The 19,143-nt window shown below is 43.3% G+C and overlaps 2 protein-coding genes across 2 annotated transcripts in view; both read left to right on the top strand.

The window, feature by feature from the left end:
- The window catches only part of MORN1 (MORN repeat containing 1), a 121,510-nt gene extending 111,449 nt beyond the window's left edge, over positions 1-10,061 (top strand). Inside the window, exon 15 of the mRNA XM_083453996.1 lies at positions 9,930-10,061. The gene's annotated coding sequence lies outside the window, so the exon portion shown is untranslated. The remainder of the gene's footprint in view (positions 1-9,929) is intronic.
- Positions 1-19,143, top strand: part of LOC310683927 (uncharacterized protein) — a 133,414-nt gene that overhangs the window by 7,101 nt on the left and 107,170 nt on the right. The window lies entirely within an intron of this gene.

Here is a 19,143-nt window from a genome sequence, read left to right as displayed (position 1 = left end):
ATCTTGTTTGTTGGCCAAGACCGTAAGTGAGAGATACTCTAGTCAGACAGGTGCTCCAGTCAAAGCCATGAAAGGAAAGGTTACACGGATGTTTACCAAAAGCAAGTGATGTTGGATGATGCTTTGCTGGGTGATATTTCAGTGGTTGTTTCTGTGTGTGGCTGTTCACAGAGGAACACCATCTACTTATCTACTTGTTACTCTGGAAGACTTCTAATTCCACATATCTATAGGCGAACAAGTTCCCCGTTTGTTGTTTGTGCTGTATTACATTCATAGAGTAACAGGGCCAAATGAAGACATTTTGCTGCCTGACAGAAAGGGCAGGACCCCATTCCATCTACATAAACCAACCAGACTAGCAGTTGAATCTCCAATACTGGCAATGGGACAGCATCTTCCACTACATTTAAGGGCTCATCCAGACTTCCTGTTGCACTGTGCTTTCCAGGCACAGGTTTGTGCTTTAAATCTCTGTGTCCGAATGGTGTGGGGTGGGGTCCCTTTGCTTTCCTCGAGAAAACCCATGTTTTACCACTGAATCCGAGCAAATGGCAACCTGACTTGAACCCCTTGGATTGCCAAGTCCTTGGTGAATCACTTTGGATCCCACTTCCTGCCCCCATTTGGCTGCATCTTTACCCCTACCCCATGCCTCTATTAACATTCAGATCCCTCACTCCTGGAGTTATATCCTGGTCTTGGGAGTGAGCTAGGGGAGCCTGATGTTGCTACAGAGCACTGGCATTAGCCCAGCGAATGAAATCTGATGTGGTTGCATTCTGGAGATCATCATCAGCTAATTGAGACCTCAGCACGATGGACAAGGGGCTGTGAAGTCCAAGTGTGAATTTAATCCCCAGAGTCAGAATTTTGGATTAGAACGGCATTGCATCAATCAATTAAAAGAAAAGAAAAGTCTACTACCCGCAATCCTGGCATCCATTCCAGTACCCAAGCAGAGATTTTGGAATGTTAACCTCCCAGTGTCACTCTAAGACTGTTTCAGACTTGTCTCTCTGTAAATCACATCCGAGCTGCAGCAACATCTGTAGGAAATTTAACGAAACTATTTGCTGAGAAACATTGGCCTAAATCATTCTCTCCCCCACCCCTCCCTCTCTCTCTCAGAAGTTTGTGAAAACTGCTTGCTGCTTCTTTCATGCATGACACTGCAGGACAGGCAAGAGGATATAGAAAATGCACCGTCTTTGAGATTGGAAAATATGCTCAAACCATCTTGCCCCAGTGAGCAACCCGGTTGCTGAATTCTGTACCAGCTGAAGTTTCCAAACCATCGTCAGAGGCAGCCCTACATATTGCAGCAGTGTTGCAGCAATCAAACCTAGAGGTTACCAGAGCATAGACAACAGAAGTTAGGCTATCCCTGTTCAGATTTGGCAGGGGTGCTGGGCCACCAGCCAAAGGTGATGAAAGGCACTCTGTGCCACTTAGGCCACCTGAGCATCAAGTGACAGCAGTGGATCCAGAACTAATGAATCCCCAAGCTATGTACCCGCTACTTCAGAGGGAGTGCAACCCCATCAAGAGCAGGCAACCTCCCATCAATCCAGTCGAGGGAATCACCCACTAACCGTGTCTGTCTTATCTGAATTGAGCTTTAGTTTGTTGACTCTCATCTAGTCCATTACCAAGGCAAGACAACAGTCCAGAACATCCACTGCAGCATCTGCAGATGTAAAAGAGAAGTAGAACTGTGTGTCATTAGCATATTGCTGAAAATGCACTCCAAAGCTCCAGATGACCCCACTTGGCAGTTTCATGTAGACATTAAACACCGCCTCCAAGACCAGCTCTATCAGCTCTGGAATGCCAGGATCACACACACTAGATTCCCCCCCCAACCCCAACTGGACAGAGAGCCTGGAGAGAGAAATGAAAGCTCTATAGACCAAAGCAGCTCTCCCTACCTCAAGTCTGCCCTGATGCTGCCCTGAGTACCAACTCCACCCCACTCACCAACCCAGGTCTCACTCACCCTCCTCATCCATAATCAGATAATGTATGAGAGAGGTCTTACTCAGAGCTGATCTGGCATTCAGCAACAGTAGCCGCAAACCCAAGGACCGGCTGATAGGACAACTGCAATTCCGCAGCTTTGAGGATGAGCTGTCACATGGTTGTTGGGATATTATAGAGAGTGGGAGAGCTAGGTATGCCCTCTTGAATTCACTGGAGGAAATGTGGGGTTTAAATGCAATAATATGGAAATAAGTTAGGAGAAAAACATGCCTCTGAGCAAAGCAGCAGTTTTTCTGACCCTCTTTTATTCTGGCTCTGAACTAATAGCATCAACTGCACCATTGGGTCATAGTTTTCCTCTCCCAGTGTGTTCTTGGAAATGCTGGCAACAAGCATTTCCTTTCTTCTTACTTGTTGATAACTGTTCTGGCTCCGATCACCAAGAATGGCTAATACAGAGAGGTTATTATTATTATTAGCATCATTATTAATTTTTAGCGTGTGTGTGTGTGCGCACGCACACACACACACACTGGAGAACACCTGCAGAAGATGACGGCTTGAGAAAAGCTTTGGAACCTATTTCCACTTTGGAACAAATACTTTGAAAAATATGAGAGGGGAAAAAACCCATAGCTGTGGTTTCCTAGGAGCCATAAATTTGATTTCACAAGCCATCCCTTTCCTTGTCTACCCTCCAGCTTTTGTCTGTGCTAAGCTTTTCAAGGCGGGAAAAGACTGCTGCTTTCATTCTGGCTTCGTGTGCACTTGCCTCGTTTTTAACAATGGAATTTTGCAGTCACCAATGAAGCTTGCCAAAGTCAACCTTCTGATGTGCGCAATTTAATTTGGAGAGGATGAAGGGGGTGAGGTGGGGGGGTTCTGACATCCATTCCCATGGTTGGAGGGCTCCCTTCCCATGAATGCACTGGACAAAAAAAAAAAAGAGAGAGAGAGAGACCTGATGGAACAGAAACAACATCTTTACCAGAGAGCTCAAAGGTGTGACTTTTATTGCGATGCAAGAAGGAAAGAAAAGTCAAGGGTTAGTTGCAGAAAATATGGGGACTGGGGGAGGAAAACCTATGAAGTCATCCTACCAGTTGTCTTGCCAGTGCTTACTTGATCCTGCAGAGTATTCTCTATTTGCTGGTCTAAGCTTTAGTAATGATGCTCTTATAACGATGTTCTTCTAAGAGAATTGGACAAATTCATGAAGGATAAGGCTATCAATAGCTGCTAGCCATGATGGTTATGCTCTGCCTCCACTGTCAGAGGCAGCATTGCTTCTGAATACCAGTTGTTGGAAAAACATGGTTGGAGAGAAGGGTCTTGCTCCTGTGTCCTGCTTGCGAGAGGCATCCAGATGGCCACTATGAGAAAAGGATGTTGGGCTAGATAGACTGAGCACTGACCTGATCCAGCAGCCTCTTCTTAGGTTCTTCTTTTTAACTAGATGTTGGAGAGATTCATGGAGAACAAGATTATTTCCAGTTGCAGCGCCAAGTTGACTTTTATAGAGGCTGATCAATGCAGTTTCCCAGTAAAGCATCAAGCCTAGCATCCAGCAGGCTAACATCTAGTGATGTCTATGTTCTGTCTCCACGGTTGGCAGCAGTATGCCTCTGAATACCAGTTGCTGGGAATCACAAGTGAGGAGAATTGCAGGCTTTCCATAGGCATCTGGTTGGCCACTATGAGAACAAGACACTGGACTAAATGGACTATACTGACTGGCAGTGGCTCTCTAAGGTGCTTGGCATTCTTTTCTTAGCCCTCTAACCTGGAGATGCCAGGTATTGAGTGTGGGACCCTCTGCAGCCAAAAGAGATGCTCTACCGCTGAGCTAAGGCCCTTCTCAAAGGACCTTACTTCTTGGAGTCAGAATTCCCCCTCAATCAGTCCATGAGAACATTTTACCTGCTCTAAGGACCTCACTATTTAGCCTTGTCACCATGGAAACCTGGCACAACCCACTGTGTTCTGCTTACTGACTTCTGCTCCAGACCAGACCTCTGCTGTTCCCATGTGCTTCCTCTATATAGCTGGGCTTATAGTATTCAGCAACAGCACCTTGAACACACTGAGCGCAAGTGATTTGAATGGGTTAACATTGGGAATCTGTCATTGGCAGCCCTGTGGGACTAGAGATGAAGGGGAGGTGTGTGTGGTTGTGGGAGAGCTTCTGAGAAGATGGCAGGCTTCCAGCTCCAAGAGGCTGCAAGGTTCAGCCTGAGGCAGATGAAGCCACCTCCAAAGCCCTCCCTTCCCCGATCCCCACAAGTTGCTTCCAGCACCACATAGCTAAACATCTGGAGCTGAGAGTGATCAGCACTGTTTCCTTAGCAAAAGAAAAAAAATAGAAAACCAACCCAGAACATTTCTGATGGCGGGGGAATTCCTGAAGTTCAGCATCAGCCAAGAAAACAGCCGAAGGAACTTTAGATTCGGCATTGCTCCCTCTCTGCTTTTTTCAAGGAGACAAGAGTCTAGCATCCTGATCTCTCCCCTCCACCACTGGAGGCATGTGCAAGAGGATTAGGTGGGGGAACAGATCACACCATTTCCAGATGCAGTTGAAGGGTTCCAGTTCTGAAGGGTTCTCCACATTGCTTAAATGGCTCCCACAAAGAAAAACCCACAAATAACCCAGAGATGCATTTTAAATAAAAGGACACATTCTACTCATGTAAAAACATGCTGATTCCTGGATCATCCGCAGCCGGATTTAGAAGGCAATTGGGCCGGATCTGGCCCCCGGGCCTTAGTTTGCCTACCCATGCATTAGAACATAAGAATGTATGAAGAGCCTGCTGGACCAAGCCAATGGCACATCTAGTCCAGCCTCCTGTTCTGAAATTCTGAACCAAAAACAAGCAAAGGGCCTTTGATTAGAAATAGATGTTACTCTAGTAACATAGTCTGTCAGCTAAATCCAGGAGTAAGGGAGCTGCCTTAGATGGCAGATGGTGCTGAAGGAGTGAAGCTGTGTGTGCCACTTGGCCTGCCATGTGTCTCCTAAGTTGCCCTCAGGTATGTTGGTGGACACGGTCACTTCACCATCATTGAAATAACATTTAGCTGCCAGTTCAGTTGGCTTCTCTGCATGGTGTGTGTGTGTGGAGATTAAGCAGCCATATTGTCCTTTGCTTCAAGGAGGAAAATTGTTTTGGGACAGTTCTAGTACCAGAAGCAGCACTTTCTTGGAGGTACCATTGGAAGTGCTGCAATAGATATATTTTGACAGGATGTTGGTATAGTATTTATTTACTTATTTACTTACTTACCACCCATCTGATTGGGTTCCAACAAATTAAAACACAATACTGTACTGTATTGACCTAGTACCATGTTTGTCCTTTTTGAGCAGGCACAGATCTGTTAAGTGTCAAGCCCAGTAGCAACTAATGAAGGGCTATAGCTCAGTGGTAGAGCAACTGCTTTGCATACAAGAGGCCCCAGGTTCAATCCCTGGCATCTCCATATAGGGCTGGAAGAAAACCCTGTCTGAAACCTTGGAAAGCTGTTGTCAGAGTAGACAATACTGAACTAAAGCCGTATGCTAAGGCAGCTTCCTGTGTTTAGAGGATAGGTGACCACAACTAGGCCCTATGTTTAAACCCTGTCTGAAACTTCAGAGAGCCGCTGCCTGTCAGTGTAGACAATACAGAGCTAGATGGACCAATGATCTGACGCAGTATAAGGCAGCTTCCTATGAACCCAACTCTGTGTCAAGCTTTTCATCTTTGGGGTGGGGGGGGGCACTGAAATTTAGGCACAAAACTATGGAGTCCAGCTGTCTACATGGATCCCAGTTGCACTCAAATCAAGCCCATTTGGCGAGTCACTTTGCATTATGCTTGTAGCATTCATGGGTTTGGACCATTGCTTGCAATCCTAGTTAGAAAGATCATTGAGACTTAACACTTTGCCACAAGGCAGGAACTTCGACACCAACATATGCAACATACTGCAGCTGGGGAAGAGACAGGCTACATTGGGTAATGGTTTTAGCAGAGCAACAAGCTGTAGATGACTCAGACAAACTAAGCCACTCACTATAAGATGGTCTTATAGGAGAACAATATTTTATTTGGATGCAGGCAGAGATGAATTTTTTTGGCCCTGATCTTTTTCCGATGCTTGCAGAACCAGCACTCAGTGTTTCCACCTTACTGCAAGAAAGCTGAGTTGTTAACAGCTTCCAGGTCAAATAGCAGCTGCAGAAGTGGGCAGTTTTCATCCAGAAAATACCTGTCAGGGAAAGAGTTAACTTTCCCACCCACCTTGCACTGCAGCCCCAGTGGAGGAGAGGAGGGGAAAGGATGTGGGATAGATGCTTTAAAGCAGGGGTGGGAAAATGCCTGCAGGCTTTGGGCCTTATTTCCTTATGAGCAACCTCTCAAGGGCCACGTGTCAATGGTGGGTGGGGCCACATGCAATATGAGTGGAGCAATAGATGTAAGGCTTAACCTTTCAACAGTAGGCAGAGCGAGATGTTTCTCATTCTTCTCCATCCAACAAAGCAAGAGGCATTGTCACAGTTCAAGGAGACATTCTGGCCAGTAACAGACTCAAGGAGGGCATAGTAGGTCTGGTGTAGGGTGTGCCTGGAGGAAAGGAATTTGGCCAGGGGAGAGGGTTGAGGGCCGGATAGAGAGGGTTGGAGGGCTGCATTTGGCCACTGGGCCTGATCTTTGCAAACCCTGTTTTAAAGTTGAGTGGGGTTTGTTTTCTTTACCCTGAGAGGGCAGGTAGCAAGTGGCTTAAAACCAAATACCTATGCAGTTCTTTCTTTTTCTTTTTTCCTTCACAGCAGGTTTTTTGCATTCAAGAAGTATCTGTTGGGAGGAGACATGTGATTGCAGCAATGTTATTTGCTAGTCACATTGAAATGGAAAAGCAGCATTTCTCACTTGAGAAAAGTCATTTGCCATTTCTTCTCTCATATTTTTATTTTGGGGGGTAGTGCATGTATTACTCCAACAATTGGGGGATTTTTGAGCGACTGCCAAGCATTTTAAAACGCACTGCGTAGGATTGGAGATAACTTAGGCTAGAGGAGCACATCTGTTAGTTAGAGTGTGTAAGATTCTATCTGCATCAACCCATTTCTGCATAATCCAGAGGTGCTGTTTCACATTACAGTGGTGGATTGGTGGCAGGGAGGTCAAGAAGTTTCCATTCTGTGAACAAGAGCTAGTACAGTAGTAGAGAGAGCTAATGCTGCAGAGTGGATAAGATCCTGAGCTAGGAATAAAAATACCCCCAACTGCCTGACACGGCTGTTACAAGGATTACAGAGTTCATGAATGTGAAATGCATTGAACCCTACAGCAAAGCACTACATCAGGGTTTGGGAAGCTTTTTTTTTTTTAGCCCCAAGAGCCACATTCCCTTGTAGGCAACCTTCCAGGGTTTGTATACTAGTAGTGAGTACAGCCAAAGGCAAAAAAAAAATAGATGGAAAAATTTATGTGACTCTTACCATTCCACAGTAGGCTACATTTCAACCACACACACACACACACACACAGAGAGAGAGAGAGAGAGAGAGAGAGAGAGGCAGGCAAATGAGAGATACTAACACAGCTCAAGGGCAAATTCCAGCCAAGGAAAAGCACTTGAGGAGGGTTCAAGAAACCAAACTGGTGAAGGGTGTAGCCTGGGAAGAACCCTAAGGATGTGTAACGTTAAGATGGGAGAATTTGTTATCACTGGAGTAGTCCCTTCCAGTTAAATGCCTTTATTAAACAAGAATAAGGTTTGGACTTTATTAGGAAGGTAGGCAGTTATCTGGTATCACTGAAGAAGAAAAAGCGGTGTTGCTATTATCTTACAAAATAAATACTTGGTTGTCCAAGAGGAAATATGAAATCATGAGGAATGGTATATTATTGTAAAAATAGCAAGGCAAGTCAGGATATGACGTTGGATGATTTATGTGCCCCAAATTCTGATCAAGAAGTACAGTGGTACCTCAGGTTACATATGCTTCAGGTTATAGACTCCACTAACCCAGAAATAGTGCTTCAGGTTAAGAACTTTGCTTCAGGATGAGAACAGAAATTGTGCTTTGGCGGCACGGCAGGAGGCTCTATTAGCTAAAGTGGTGCTTCAGGTTAAGAACAGTTTCAGGTTAAGAACGGACCTCCGGAACGAATTAAGTACTTAACACGAGGTACCACTGTAGTTTAACATCCCTTTATCAAGAAACTTGAAGAACTTTCTTAAGGAAAAATGATTGTGTATCGAGACCCCGAAGCCACCCCCTCGTTGAAGAATAACACACACAAGGACACAGATATTGAGTTAATGTTTTGGGGCAAAATTTGGCCACAACTTTATTGATTGATTACAGAATGTGAGCGGTATTGGCTTAGGCACTGAATGGATCCGACTATATCTGACTCCTGCCCATTGTGCACGGAGTCCAGTAAGGGTAAATCATCAGTAGGGGGAGCCTTGTCAATGCATACCAATTCAAGCTCCCCCGGGTGTTCCCATCAGGGTTGTGTCATGGCCCTAGCCCCGCCCCGGGCTTCAAACAAGATCCACACCCCCGGATTCCTTTAACAGAATACCCTTAAGCTTGGAGGGGCAGGTGATGGCCACACCTCCCCTCCCCCCTCATAAGGTCATACAATGCCTAACCAGCACCCTAACAAAGTTGTGATGATTGCTACGAGGTAGGCGAAAACCAAATGGCCTGTGCCAATTTGCCAAGTGGAAAAATTTCTACCAGGCCCCTCAATGGCGACCAACCAAGGTCCATAGCAAAATAGGGAAGGAGGGCTGGAGACTGAGGAAGCAAGCCAAGAGGAAGCCCCTGGCTTGCACCTCAGCTTAAATGTTCCCGGCCACACCCCCACCAGCCAGCGGATTGGCTGGCTGGTCGCTGATGCGGCTGGGATCCCCCAGGCAACACGGGACTTCGTCCCCTCCCCTGGAGGAGAGTGGGTGGCCATGAGGTCCACCTCAACTCCTCCCCACATTGAAGTGGAGTGGATTTACTTTAATGGAATCCAGTATAAAAGTTAGGAAAGAACTTCAACAACCATCTAATTGTTGATTGAATATTCTTTAATGCTAATGTTAAACTTTGACATTTTATTATTGACCAAGTAACTCTTACAAGGATAATGTGTTATTTTTGTTGCTGTTATTCCACCCATTTTAGTTTTAAAGATTTCAAAGAATGAAATTTACCTAATGACTTTTTTGGTCACATCCCAATCTCACTGATGTTTTCTCAGAAAATACTACTTAAACAGTGGATGCATAAAGCAATTATTGTAGAGTTCTCTACAATTTTTTTCTCTCAAATGAATGTCACCCCTGATGTAAACTGTTCAAATATATGGGATGTAAATAAAGCAGTTATCAGAGTTGTTCTAAAAGGACACCTTAAATTTTAAAACTGAGGGTTGTGCTTGAAGAACAATTAATTTCATAAATAAATAAGAAAGCAGTACACATAGTAACAATGAATTCAGGATTACAGGGGCAATTAATGGGACTTCGGAAGTAATTATACATTAGAAGAATGTGTGAAATAGCTTTTGTTGTAATTTTTAAGTAGAAAAATCTACTTAAAGTTTTTAAAAGGCAATAAACTGGGAAAACGCTTAGCAAGAGTATCTGGGTTGCAACAGGAAAGATTAATTCCATTTATGAAATATGGTGGTAAAATTTAAAATACCCCAGAAAGTTAAGTAGTTTCATTTTATTACTGGAATTTGAATTTATCACTTCACTGTGATAAAAAAATTGAGGATTGTATTCAACCAAGGTTTGCTCAAGGGTAGACCCATTAGAATTAATGGATCTAAGTTAGCCAGTGACCACTAATTTAAATGTGTCTAGTCTGAGTAGAACTAACACTGGATTTAATGCTAATCAATCTTATTTTTTTCTCTATCACTTTCTATTCTTAAATTTTCTAGTGATGATTTTCAGTTTCTAGAATCCCGTTTCTTCAGATGAAGTTAAACAGACTGCCAAGAAAACTAGAATTAACAAATCACCAAGCCCAGATGGATTTCCTCCTCAATATTATAAAATATTTGAAGATGCGGTGTCTGAACCATTACTTTATTTAATAATCTAAATAAGTGTAGGTCAGCCAAAATCTTGAAATGAGACAAGGGCATTATTAATCCCAGGTAAGAATCCAAATAGACCTAGTTCATACATACCAACTGCACTATTAAATCAGATACTTCAAATTTGGGCAGTTATATTTGGTAGGAGATGGGTACATTTAATAATAAAACAGATAAGATTACAGCCTAGGTGCTACTACCAATGAAGCCTTGCCATGTGCCATTGCCAGCCACAGTTCTGATTTTATGGAAGGACACATAAAACAAATGTTGGACATCTCCACAAGTGGTCAGGTTTGTAGGGGGTACCCTAGTGCATATGATTTTGCTGTATACTCAAAACCGTCAGCAGCTCTTGTAGGATATCCTCCAGAGAAAGGTTTTCCCATCATCTGCTGCTGATCCTTTTAACTGGAGATGCCGGGAATTTAACCTGGGACATCTTCTGCATGCAATTTAGGTGCTCTACCATTGAGCTACTAATTCTTCCCTGCCATGTGCCATTGCTTCTAGGGAGCCTGCTAAGTTCATGTGGGGCAACGGCAAGGCTCAGCAAGATTGACCAGCAGGTCCTACAAACCAGGCGACGTGCAAGCAGTGCAGCAGCAGGCTTTAGGGCAGACATCCAAGGGTCTAGAGAGTAAGCAACAGAATTGGGGTGGGAGGAGCCACTCTAGGCACCTTCATTGGAGCCATGTGTGAGTGGCCAGCATGACTAGAAGCAAAAGTAGGCGGAGCAATGGTTGTAATTTTGTTCTAGTCCTTCCCCTTCTGGGCCAGTTAAGTACAAAAAAAATTAAAAATGATAGGTGAATAGATGGAACCATGGCTGTGGCTGAACTCTTGTTTTAAGACTTGGTAGAGATTCAGATTCCCTAATCTTACTAATTTGCTTATTTCAAATATTTCTATACCACTGTTCATCAGAAAAGATTGCAAAAAGAATTAAAGTAAAATAATAAAAAATTAAATGCAGTAGGTTGTATCCAATGCTAGTCCTACTTAGAGTAGACCAATTGAAGTTAGTGGACATGACTACCTTATAGGCCCATGGATTTCAGTGAGCCTACTGTGGGTAGGATTTAGCTGGACACAACACAGCATCGAAAACAAAATTCATAAATAATGCAATACACACATTTTCAAAATCTATAAAATAGGATTCTGCTTTTAGAAGATCCATGCAATTTCACCTCTGCTAACACACCCATGCTTAAATCAACCTACACCTGTACACATCTTCCTGCACACCCTTTCACTCTCAGCAATTGCCTTTTTAAAAAATAATTTTTTTATTCATTTTCACACTTAAACGTTTTAAATTTGAAGCAGTAAATAAACCACCAAAAATAAAATGAAAATGAAAATAGAAAATAAAATATTCACTCTCTCAACGATTACTGATCCAAACAATCCCAATGGTACCTATGCACAAGAGAATCACACTACAGCGCAGCCCAACACTACCAGGCTAAAATCAAAATCTAATCTAGGACTCCACAAACCCCAATAAAAACCTCATGCCATTCTCCCAAACACTCATTCGCTTGCACAAAAGGGTATTGCCTGTGGCCAAGGAACCCATCTCCTGCTGTCATATTCAGCCACCAATCCTGAGCTCCCATGTGTTTCCAACACCTCCTTCAGCTGTCCCACGCATACACCCTGGGTCAGCCCATGTGCTCCTGTAACTCATCATCCCCAGCCTGAAGCAGAGAGAAAAGTCTTCCCTCCCTTTTATTTCATTATCAGTGGTTTTATTATTGCTACCAGACAGCATTTTAAGTGCATTTGCTCTTGACTGCAGGATTCTTAAAACAAGGTTTAAGCATAAAGTAGCAAATAATCTGTGCTTTGTAGTTGATTAAAAGGGGGGGGGGAGTCTCCTGTTGCTTAAGTAACTGGATTCCTCCAAAACAATTCACAAAACAACCATTTTGACTTAAGCCAGTATTTATTTTCTTAGATACATGGGAGGAGGAGGGAGTCTGTTTAGGGACTATAATTGGTGGCTGACCATCAACATTTTGACTCCTATTTGTAAACTAAAAGGAACATTGCTTGATTTTAAAGTTTATACACTTCTTCCTGATTTAAAAATAAAATTGTCCCCAGAAGGCACAGTAGGGACAAAGCAAGATTTCCCAGTGACAGATATCAGAAAACCGGGGATAAACCCAGACAAGTGGAGTGTATGCAATGGTAGAGTTTTCTGTGACTAAATGCAGTATCAAGTATTAATGTGTTCCAAACAAAGTGTACTGGTTTTCTTCTCCTTGGAAAGCTTCTTCGTTCCTCTTCTTACCAATCTAAACCCTGAAAGCCTCCTCTACATTCCTTGAGTTGCCATGGATATTAATGGGTTTCTTGCATGTGGGTACATCTTTAAAAATGAAACTCAGCGGTAGCAAAAGAAAAAAGAAAAAGAAAACCCCAATTGCCACTGTTCTTTCTCCTCATACAACCTTGTCTTGGCTGGGTATTTATTTTTCCTCTTTTTCTGCTTTCTACTGGCAGCAGTGTGTGTGTGTGTGTGTGTGTGTAGAACGTTTGGAGGCTGTTGAGAAAATATCTCCTTCACATCCGGCCTAGCTTTTTCCTTCCGCCAGTTGGTCCCACCGTTATATAAGCTCAGACATGGAAAAGCAGCTCTCTTGCCATCGCTAGCTGACATCCTTTAACCTTTCATTCTCTGAGAGGGGAGGCGCAGAGACGTGTTCCATCATGTTTCAAATATCTTCGGATTCTTCCCATGTACCACTCTGACGAAGCTTGTCCTGGTTTTCATTAGAAACAGATTTGCTTACGAATCATTGTTTTGGAGGGTTGTGTCTCTCTCTCTGTGTGTTGTGTTTTAGTCCTCTAGGTTGCTGTTTATGCTTTTCAAAGTTTGCTCCTTCTCGTTTTCTTGTTCCTTTTGCGGTGGTGTGCACTGAAGCCAGAGGGGACCCTTCCAAAAAAGGAAGAAGTCACCTTTCTCTTAATCAGCAGGTGATGTCTCAATGGGTGGCTGAAATTCCATGAAACCGACAAAAAAACATGGTTCTGCCCACCCCACCCCCTTTCCCTGGAACATTTCTCCCCTTTTTAATTGAAACCATTCTCTTCTTAAAGTCTTTGTAGGTTGGGAAAGGGGAGGAGGGAAGACAGAGAGATATCTTATTCTCTTGAAATAAATGGAAAGCCCGTGCTATGCAAACAATGAAGAATTTTGGCTGCAAATGACTCTTTCGGTCTTTTTCTGTACAAAACGTACATGGGAGAAATTACCAGAGCAGGCAGAGGCTTGCCGCTTGCCTGTAGTCAACTTCCCACCATGGAAATGTTGCCAATGCTGGTCCTACTCAGAGTAGACCTACTAAAGCTAACAGACTTAACCTATTTAGGTCTTTTAATTTCAATGGGTCTGTGCTGAGTCAAACTTAGTTTGATACAACCCTTGGAACTAGTTTACACGAATGCATTTTCAGCCACAGTGCCTTAAGGGGCAGCATCAGCACAAGCACCAGGGACCCAGTGTCCCAGCAGGACTCTTTCCTGATGCCAGCCCTGAGTAGCATGTCCATGTTACTGTTTTACCAAGGGCAGTCCTCTGCTTGAAGAGCTCTCCAGTCCAAGTCTAGTTTAAAGAGAGTGAACCTAAGAAGGGAGAAGGGCAAGAGGGTAGCTTTGAAGTTACCCACCAAATAGTTATCAGCAACAAACAGCAGACCAAGCAGGTGTGCAGGCCACCTGGTCACTGTTGTCGCACTATGGTGAGATACTGGGTGGCCTCCAACCCTAGTTCTACTCAGAGCAGGCCCATTGAAGCTAATGAACATGACTAACTTGGGTCCATTAATTTCAATGGTTAGTATGTAACTAAATCCTATGCTTTAAGTTAGTCACGTCCATGCAGATCTGTATCCTCTTTTGTGAGTGATATGTTTCCTCTTCCGAGTCCCAATCTGACCTGGGACTCAAGAGAAAAAGAAAGCACGCTGGCCTCTGCCATCGACTAAGGGAGGAGTGGGAATCCTCCTTCAGGACAGCCTTTTGGAAGCTGCATTCCAGTGGTGGGCAGGGCCAGCAGTAAAAGTGGGCAGAGCAATTAAAGTAAAATTTACCTCTGGGTGTTCAGCCCAGGTTGGGCACCCACTGGGTCCTATATCTCACCCTCTTATTTATTTGGGTTTTCCCCCTTCTGAAACATGTCCTACATTTGCACCTATACATATAAACTAGCACATGAAAATGAATGCCCTGAGCCTTTTAACGTCACTCCTGCCTCAGGATATTCCACAGTGAACTTGGAAATGTGGATGGTTTTTTTGTTTTGGGGGTTTTTTAAGCATCAATTCTAACCCGCCCTTCAAGCCTAAGTAATCTTCAGGATAGCTGACAATTAAAGCAATGAATTAAAACAACAGTCATCAATATTAAAATATAAAACAACGAAATGTTAAAAATAGAAGTAGTTCGTGAAGAACATGAACTCGAAGCCAGGAGGGTAAAAACAAATAATAACTTCAACTTGCTTCAGTGCTGGAATGTGAGCTCTAACCTGGGACACCAAAGCAGAATGTGGAGTAAAGGCATGTCATGCCTTGCCTCTGCTTAGCTTTGAATACAGTTGGCTGCTTTGCAGGCTGTAGCAACAGTAACACTCAAGTTGAAACTGGTTTTTAAAACAACATACACATAGAAAATGCATATATATCTAAAGGTGTACGAGATGGATGTGACTCTAGACAGAGAAGTTCTAGCCATCAGAAAAACATGTTTCCAATCGACGAGCTGTTAAACATTCACATTGGTGTCACTGTGCTTTTTCAAAGAGAGCTGCGGGGGGCTCAGTTTGTACCAAGGGTACAGCATTAAGTGAGATTTAGCCCTTTCCTCCCATACAGGCTCCCCACAAAATTAATCTCCCATGAAAGTGTTGTTGAAAATGGAACCAGCATGGAAGTCTGAAGCTGCTCACCTGATGCAAAAAAAGAATAAATAATAACCAGCATTTTCGTGTATTCCTAATAAAATGCATTTGTGTACACATTCTACCATAGGAAATAATTTTTAGTACACATAATGTGGGTGGAGAACTGCATTGTAAAATTCAGAGAAGTGAGAATTTCAAAGGAGAGCTGCGTTTTGGTTTGCATATTGTTTCAGGAAATGGGAATGAGGTAAATTTGCCTTTAAAAGCGAACTGAGATTAATGTTTTCCCCATCCCTCCTGATGCTCTTGGAAGGAGGAGGTAGTGTCAGTTCTGCAAGGCTAAACCAGCTGGAGTGTCAGATGGACTCTGCCAGTGCATCCATACACAGCCCTGACCTCACCGCTGCTTTGCCCTTCTTCTTCCAAGTGTGCCACAGCAATATGATGGACAGGAAGCTATTGTTGCTGTTTTGCCCCACTAGGCAAGCTGCTCCTGGTGGAAACTATTCATCCCATGGTAGCCACTCAGCCATTGCCCCCCCCCCAAAAAAAAGTGGAAATGCATCACACACAAAAGATGGACAAAAGATTTGGGTAACATTTGCATATGCTCAGATATCTGAAGCGCTTGAAGGAGCTGGGTATGTTTAGCCTGGAAAAGAGGAGACTGAGAGGAGATATTATAGTCATTTACAAATATCTTAAGGGCTGCCACATGGAAGAGGGAACAAGCTTGTTTTCTCCTGCTGTGGAGGGTAAGACTGGAACACAAGTTACAAGAAAGGAGATTCTGACTGAATGTCAGGAAAAACTTTCTGACAATAAGAGCTGTTCGGCAGTGGAACAGACTCCCATGAGAGGTGGTGGACTCTCCTTCCTTGGAGGTTTTTAAGCAGAGGTTGGAAGGCCATCTGTCATGGATGCTTTAGCTGAGATTCCTTCACTGCAGGGGGTTGGACTAGATGACCCTTGGGTCCCTTCCAACCCTACAATTTATGATCTGTATCTATTATACAAAAAGATGCAAGTTCAGAAATAATTACTGCAATTTAAATAGAAATACAATAGATCATCTGAGCATAGTGAGGGAAACTGACTAGGTAACCTATGTCCCTGCTCAGACTACTACCCAGGTGCTGGTTATTGGTGCATACAGTGGTGGACCATTGGGTCTCACATTTCAGCGGCACACTGTGCGATGCCAGAATTCAGCTTCCTGCTTGGCTCTCACTTTCCATTCTTCATCATGGTTGTGGCACCCACAAGGGTCTGCACCCAGTGCAAACCAGTCACATTCTCCTAAATCTGCCTCCGATGTACAACATCAAGGTTAACCCTGCTTTCCCTTCTTGGGGTTCTTTGTCTTTAAACCAAACCTGAACAGCAAAGCATAGACAATGCCTTCAAATACCCGCAAATAACTCTTCAGGGGGTGGGAGGGATTGTCATTTGTCTTATCCTGTTGTAATAGTTTTATTGCTTTTACATGTTGCAAATCATCAACAAACAGTAAAACAAACAAAAACAAAACCTTGCCCTCTCCAGGAGATGAGATTACAGATTACAGTGAGGCCAGCAACCCTTAGAACAATACAATTTAAGTCATTTGTTCAAATGCATAAACAAATTATAGTTTAAAATTACACTACTACCTTCATTCTTCTACCTGAGCTTTTTAAAAAATAAAATAAAAATTCAATGTTCAGGCCCCTAACTCATATGTACAGTTAGTGAGAGCACCTTTAAAACCTACAAGTTTGAGAGGACATTGGTCTTCTATATTGTGATCTTTTGTTATTTTATATTGTTTTATTTCCTGATTTCTTCATGGCATTTTATTGTAGATTTTGTTTTAATAAGCCGTTCACCACTTCTGGAGCCTTTTAGCGGCATATTTTAACAAGTTGGTACGGGTGATGATAATGATGATAATGGTGGTGCTGATACTATCCTCTGACAGCTCCTCATATAGAAGAACATTCAGGACAGATAAAATAAAATCCTTTGCACAGCGCATAGCTAAACTATGGAACTCGCTTCCACAGGAGGCTGTGACGGCCACCAACCTAGATGGCTTTAAAAGGAGAGGGTACTAGCCATGATGGCTCTGCTCTTCCTCCACTGTCAGAGGCAGTACTCATCCTGCAACTTCCTGCTAAATACCATAACTCTTTATACCACAAATGATCTGGTTTATTTTTTCTCTCCCACTTTTGGTTGTGCTATGGCAACTATAATGTGGTAGCATTGGGGAAGCATCGCAGAACAAAACCAAACCAGGATAAATTCACTGGCAATGCACTGTTACTGTGTCAAGAACATGTGGCAGAAGGCACTGCTGTTGTTCTTCAGAACTACCTCCCTAGCCAATCGTTCATCAAAAGACTTTTGGTTTCTACTATTATTAAACACCTACCATAGCAGTCTCAGGATTTGCCTTGCAAATTGAATGGGAGGCATTGACTGCCCATGCCATAGGAATGCAATTTGGAGTCAAGTCATCTTGGGGGTGCCCTTATAAACTAATGGATTTGGACTTTTCATTGCAGAAATCATTACCATGAAAATATATTTTTGACATTACTGGCTTGTGAATCAATAGGGTGTTGTTTTGGAGTATTTCTGCAATTAACTGGTGCATGCACGTGTTTAGGGTGACACTTGATTGAGATTTGTCTTTTATTTGAGCCATCACGGTTCTGGGGTGTCCTTTCATTTTTGGAACTTTGAGCTGGCTAGCAACCCTACACTGCAAATTCCCATTAGCGTCAGCAATCTGCATCTCCAGGCTTCTTGGGTTTCAGCTCCATGCTTCATCCTCCATTTGTCCTGATTAGTGAAATAATGCTCATGTGGTGAGCTCCAGAGCCATAAAGCACCACAGAACTGCTAACTGCTGGTCTTATTATTGTTATCAATGGGGCGTCTCACACTCTATAACAGCTCATAAGAAAGAAACTGCTCATAGGCAGAAGACAAGGCTGAATTCAGTCTCCTGAGTGACTCAAGTAGTTGTGCTTTGCTCGATGCACTGCTGGGGAGGGAATTAGCTAGAAGGGATCTGAAGATTTGCCTTTACCTTGTTGACTTATTATTAATTATTAAATTTGTTGGTCATAATTTTACCAAAGTAACTGAAAGTAAACTGAAAGTAAACATATACATGAAAACTGACATAAAAGCAAACAAAGAAAATAAAAAAGACAATTCTGATTCTAAAATATGGCTTAAAACATCCCATCCACTCAAGGAGGCCATAAAAGTCAAAGGCCTGGGGGGGGGGGGAGGTTTCCCTGGCACCTACAGGTGTATCTATATTAATGGCACCAGGCAAGCCTCCCTGGGGAAAGCATTCTGCAAACAGGGATCCGTCACCGAAAAGGCCTGTCTTATTTCATATACCGATTTAGGCCCATTTAAGTCAGTATTGTCTACACTGATTTGAAGCAGCTCTCTTAGATTGGGAACATTCCCAGACCTAGCTGGAGATGTTGGGACTTGAACCTGGTACCTTCTGTCTACAAAGCTTGCAACCTACGTCTGAGTTTCAACCAGGCCCATGTAGAGTTTGTCTGAGGCCTGGGGCGGGAATCTTGTTAGAATAAAGTTATAAACTTAAACAAAAAAGCATTCAGTGCCTTGTGCCTCCCCCTGGCCAGCTTAGCCCTCCAAAGCCCTGGGCAAGGGTACCTGGCTGTCTACCGGCTTGGCTTCAACTCTCCTTCTGCCACCATCCAATTGTATTTATTGTCTGGGCCTAATGAAATGTAATTCTGGGTGTACTGGGTCCCACAGTTTCTGCTTCCTTGAAGGGCTGTAGTGGTAGAGCATCAGCTTTGCATGCAGAAGTTCTCCAAGTAGGGCCAGGGGAGAACCCTCTCTAAAATACTGGAGGGCTGCTGCCAGTATAAGGCATCTTCCTATGTTTCTCGCTCCCAGGAACCATCCAAGTACCAAGTTGTCCAATGCACTGCTCTACCAGAGTTACAATCCTTTCAGGTTCACAGTCCGTTGTGATGCTGAGTCCTGAGATCTAGGATTCCTCAACAATAGCTGGAATGTGTTAAGGGGCTTCAGGCATATTCATGTAAACCAAAGAAATGGTGAGACTTAAGAGTGTTATTCAGAATCAACCAT

The sequence above is a fragment of the Podarcis tiliguerta genome (assembly GCF_965153285.1).
Source record: "Podarcis tiliguerta genome assembly, chromosome: 8".
Lineage (NCBI taxonomy): Eukaryota > Metazoa > Chordata > Lepidosauria > Squamata > Lacertidae > Podarcis > Podarcis tiliguerta.
This window is presented reverse-complemented; position numbering and strand designations above follow the sequence as displayed.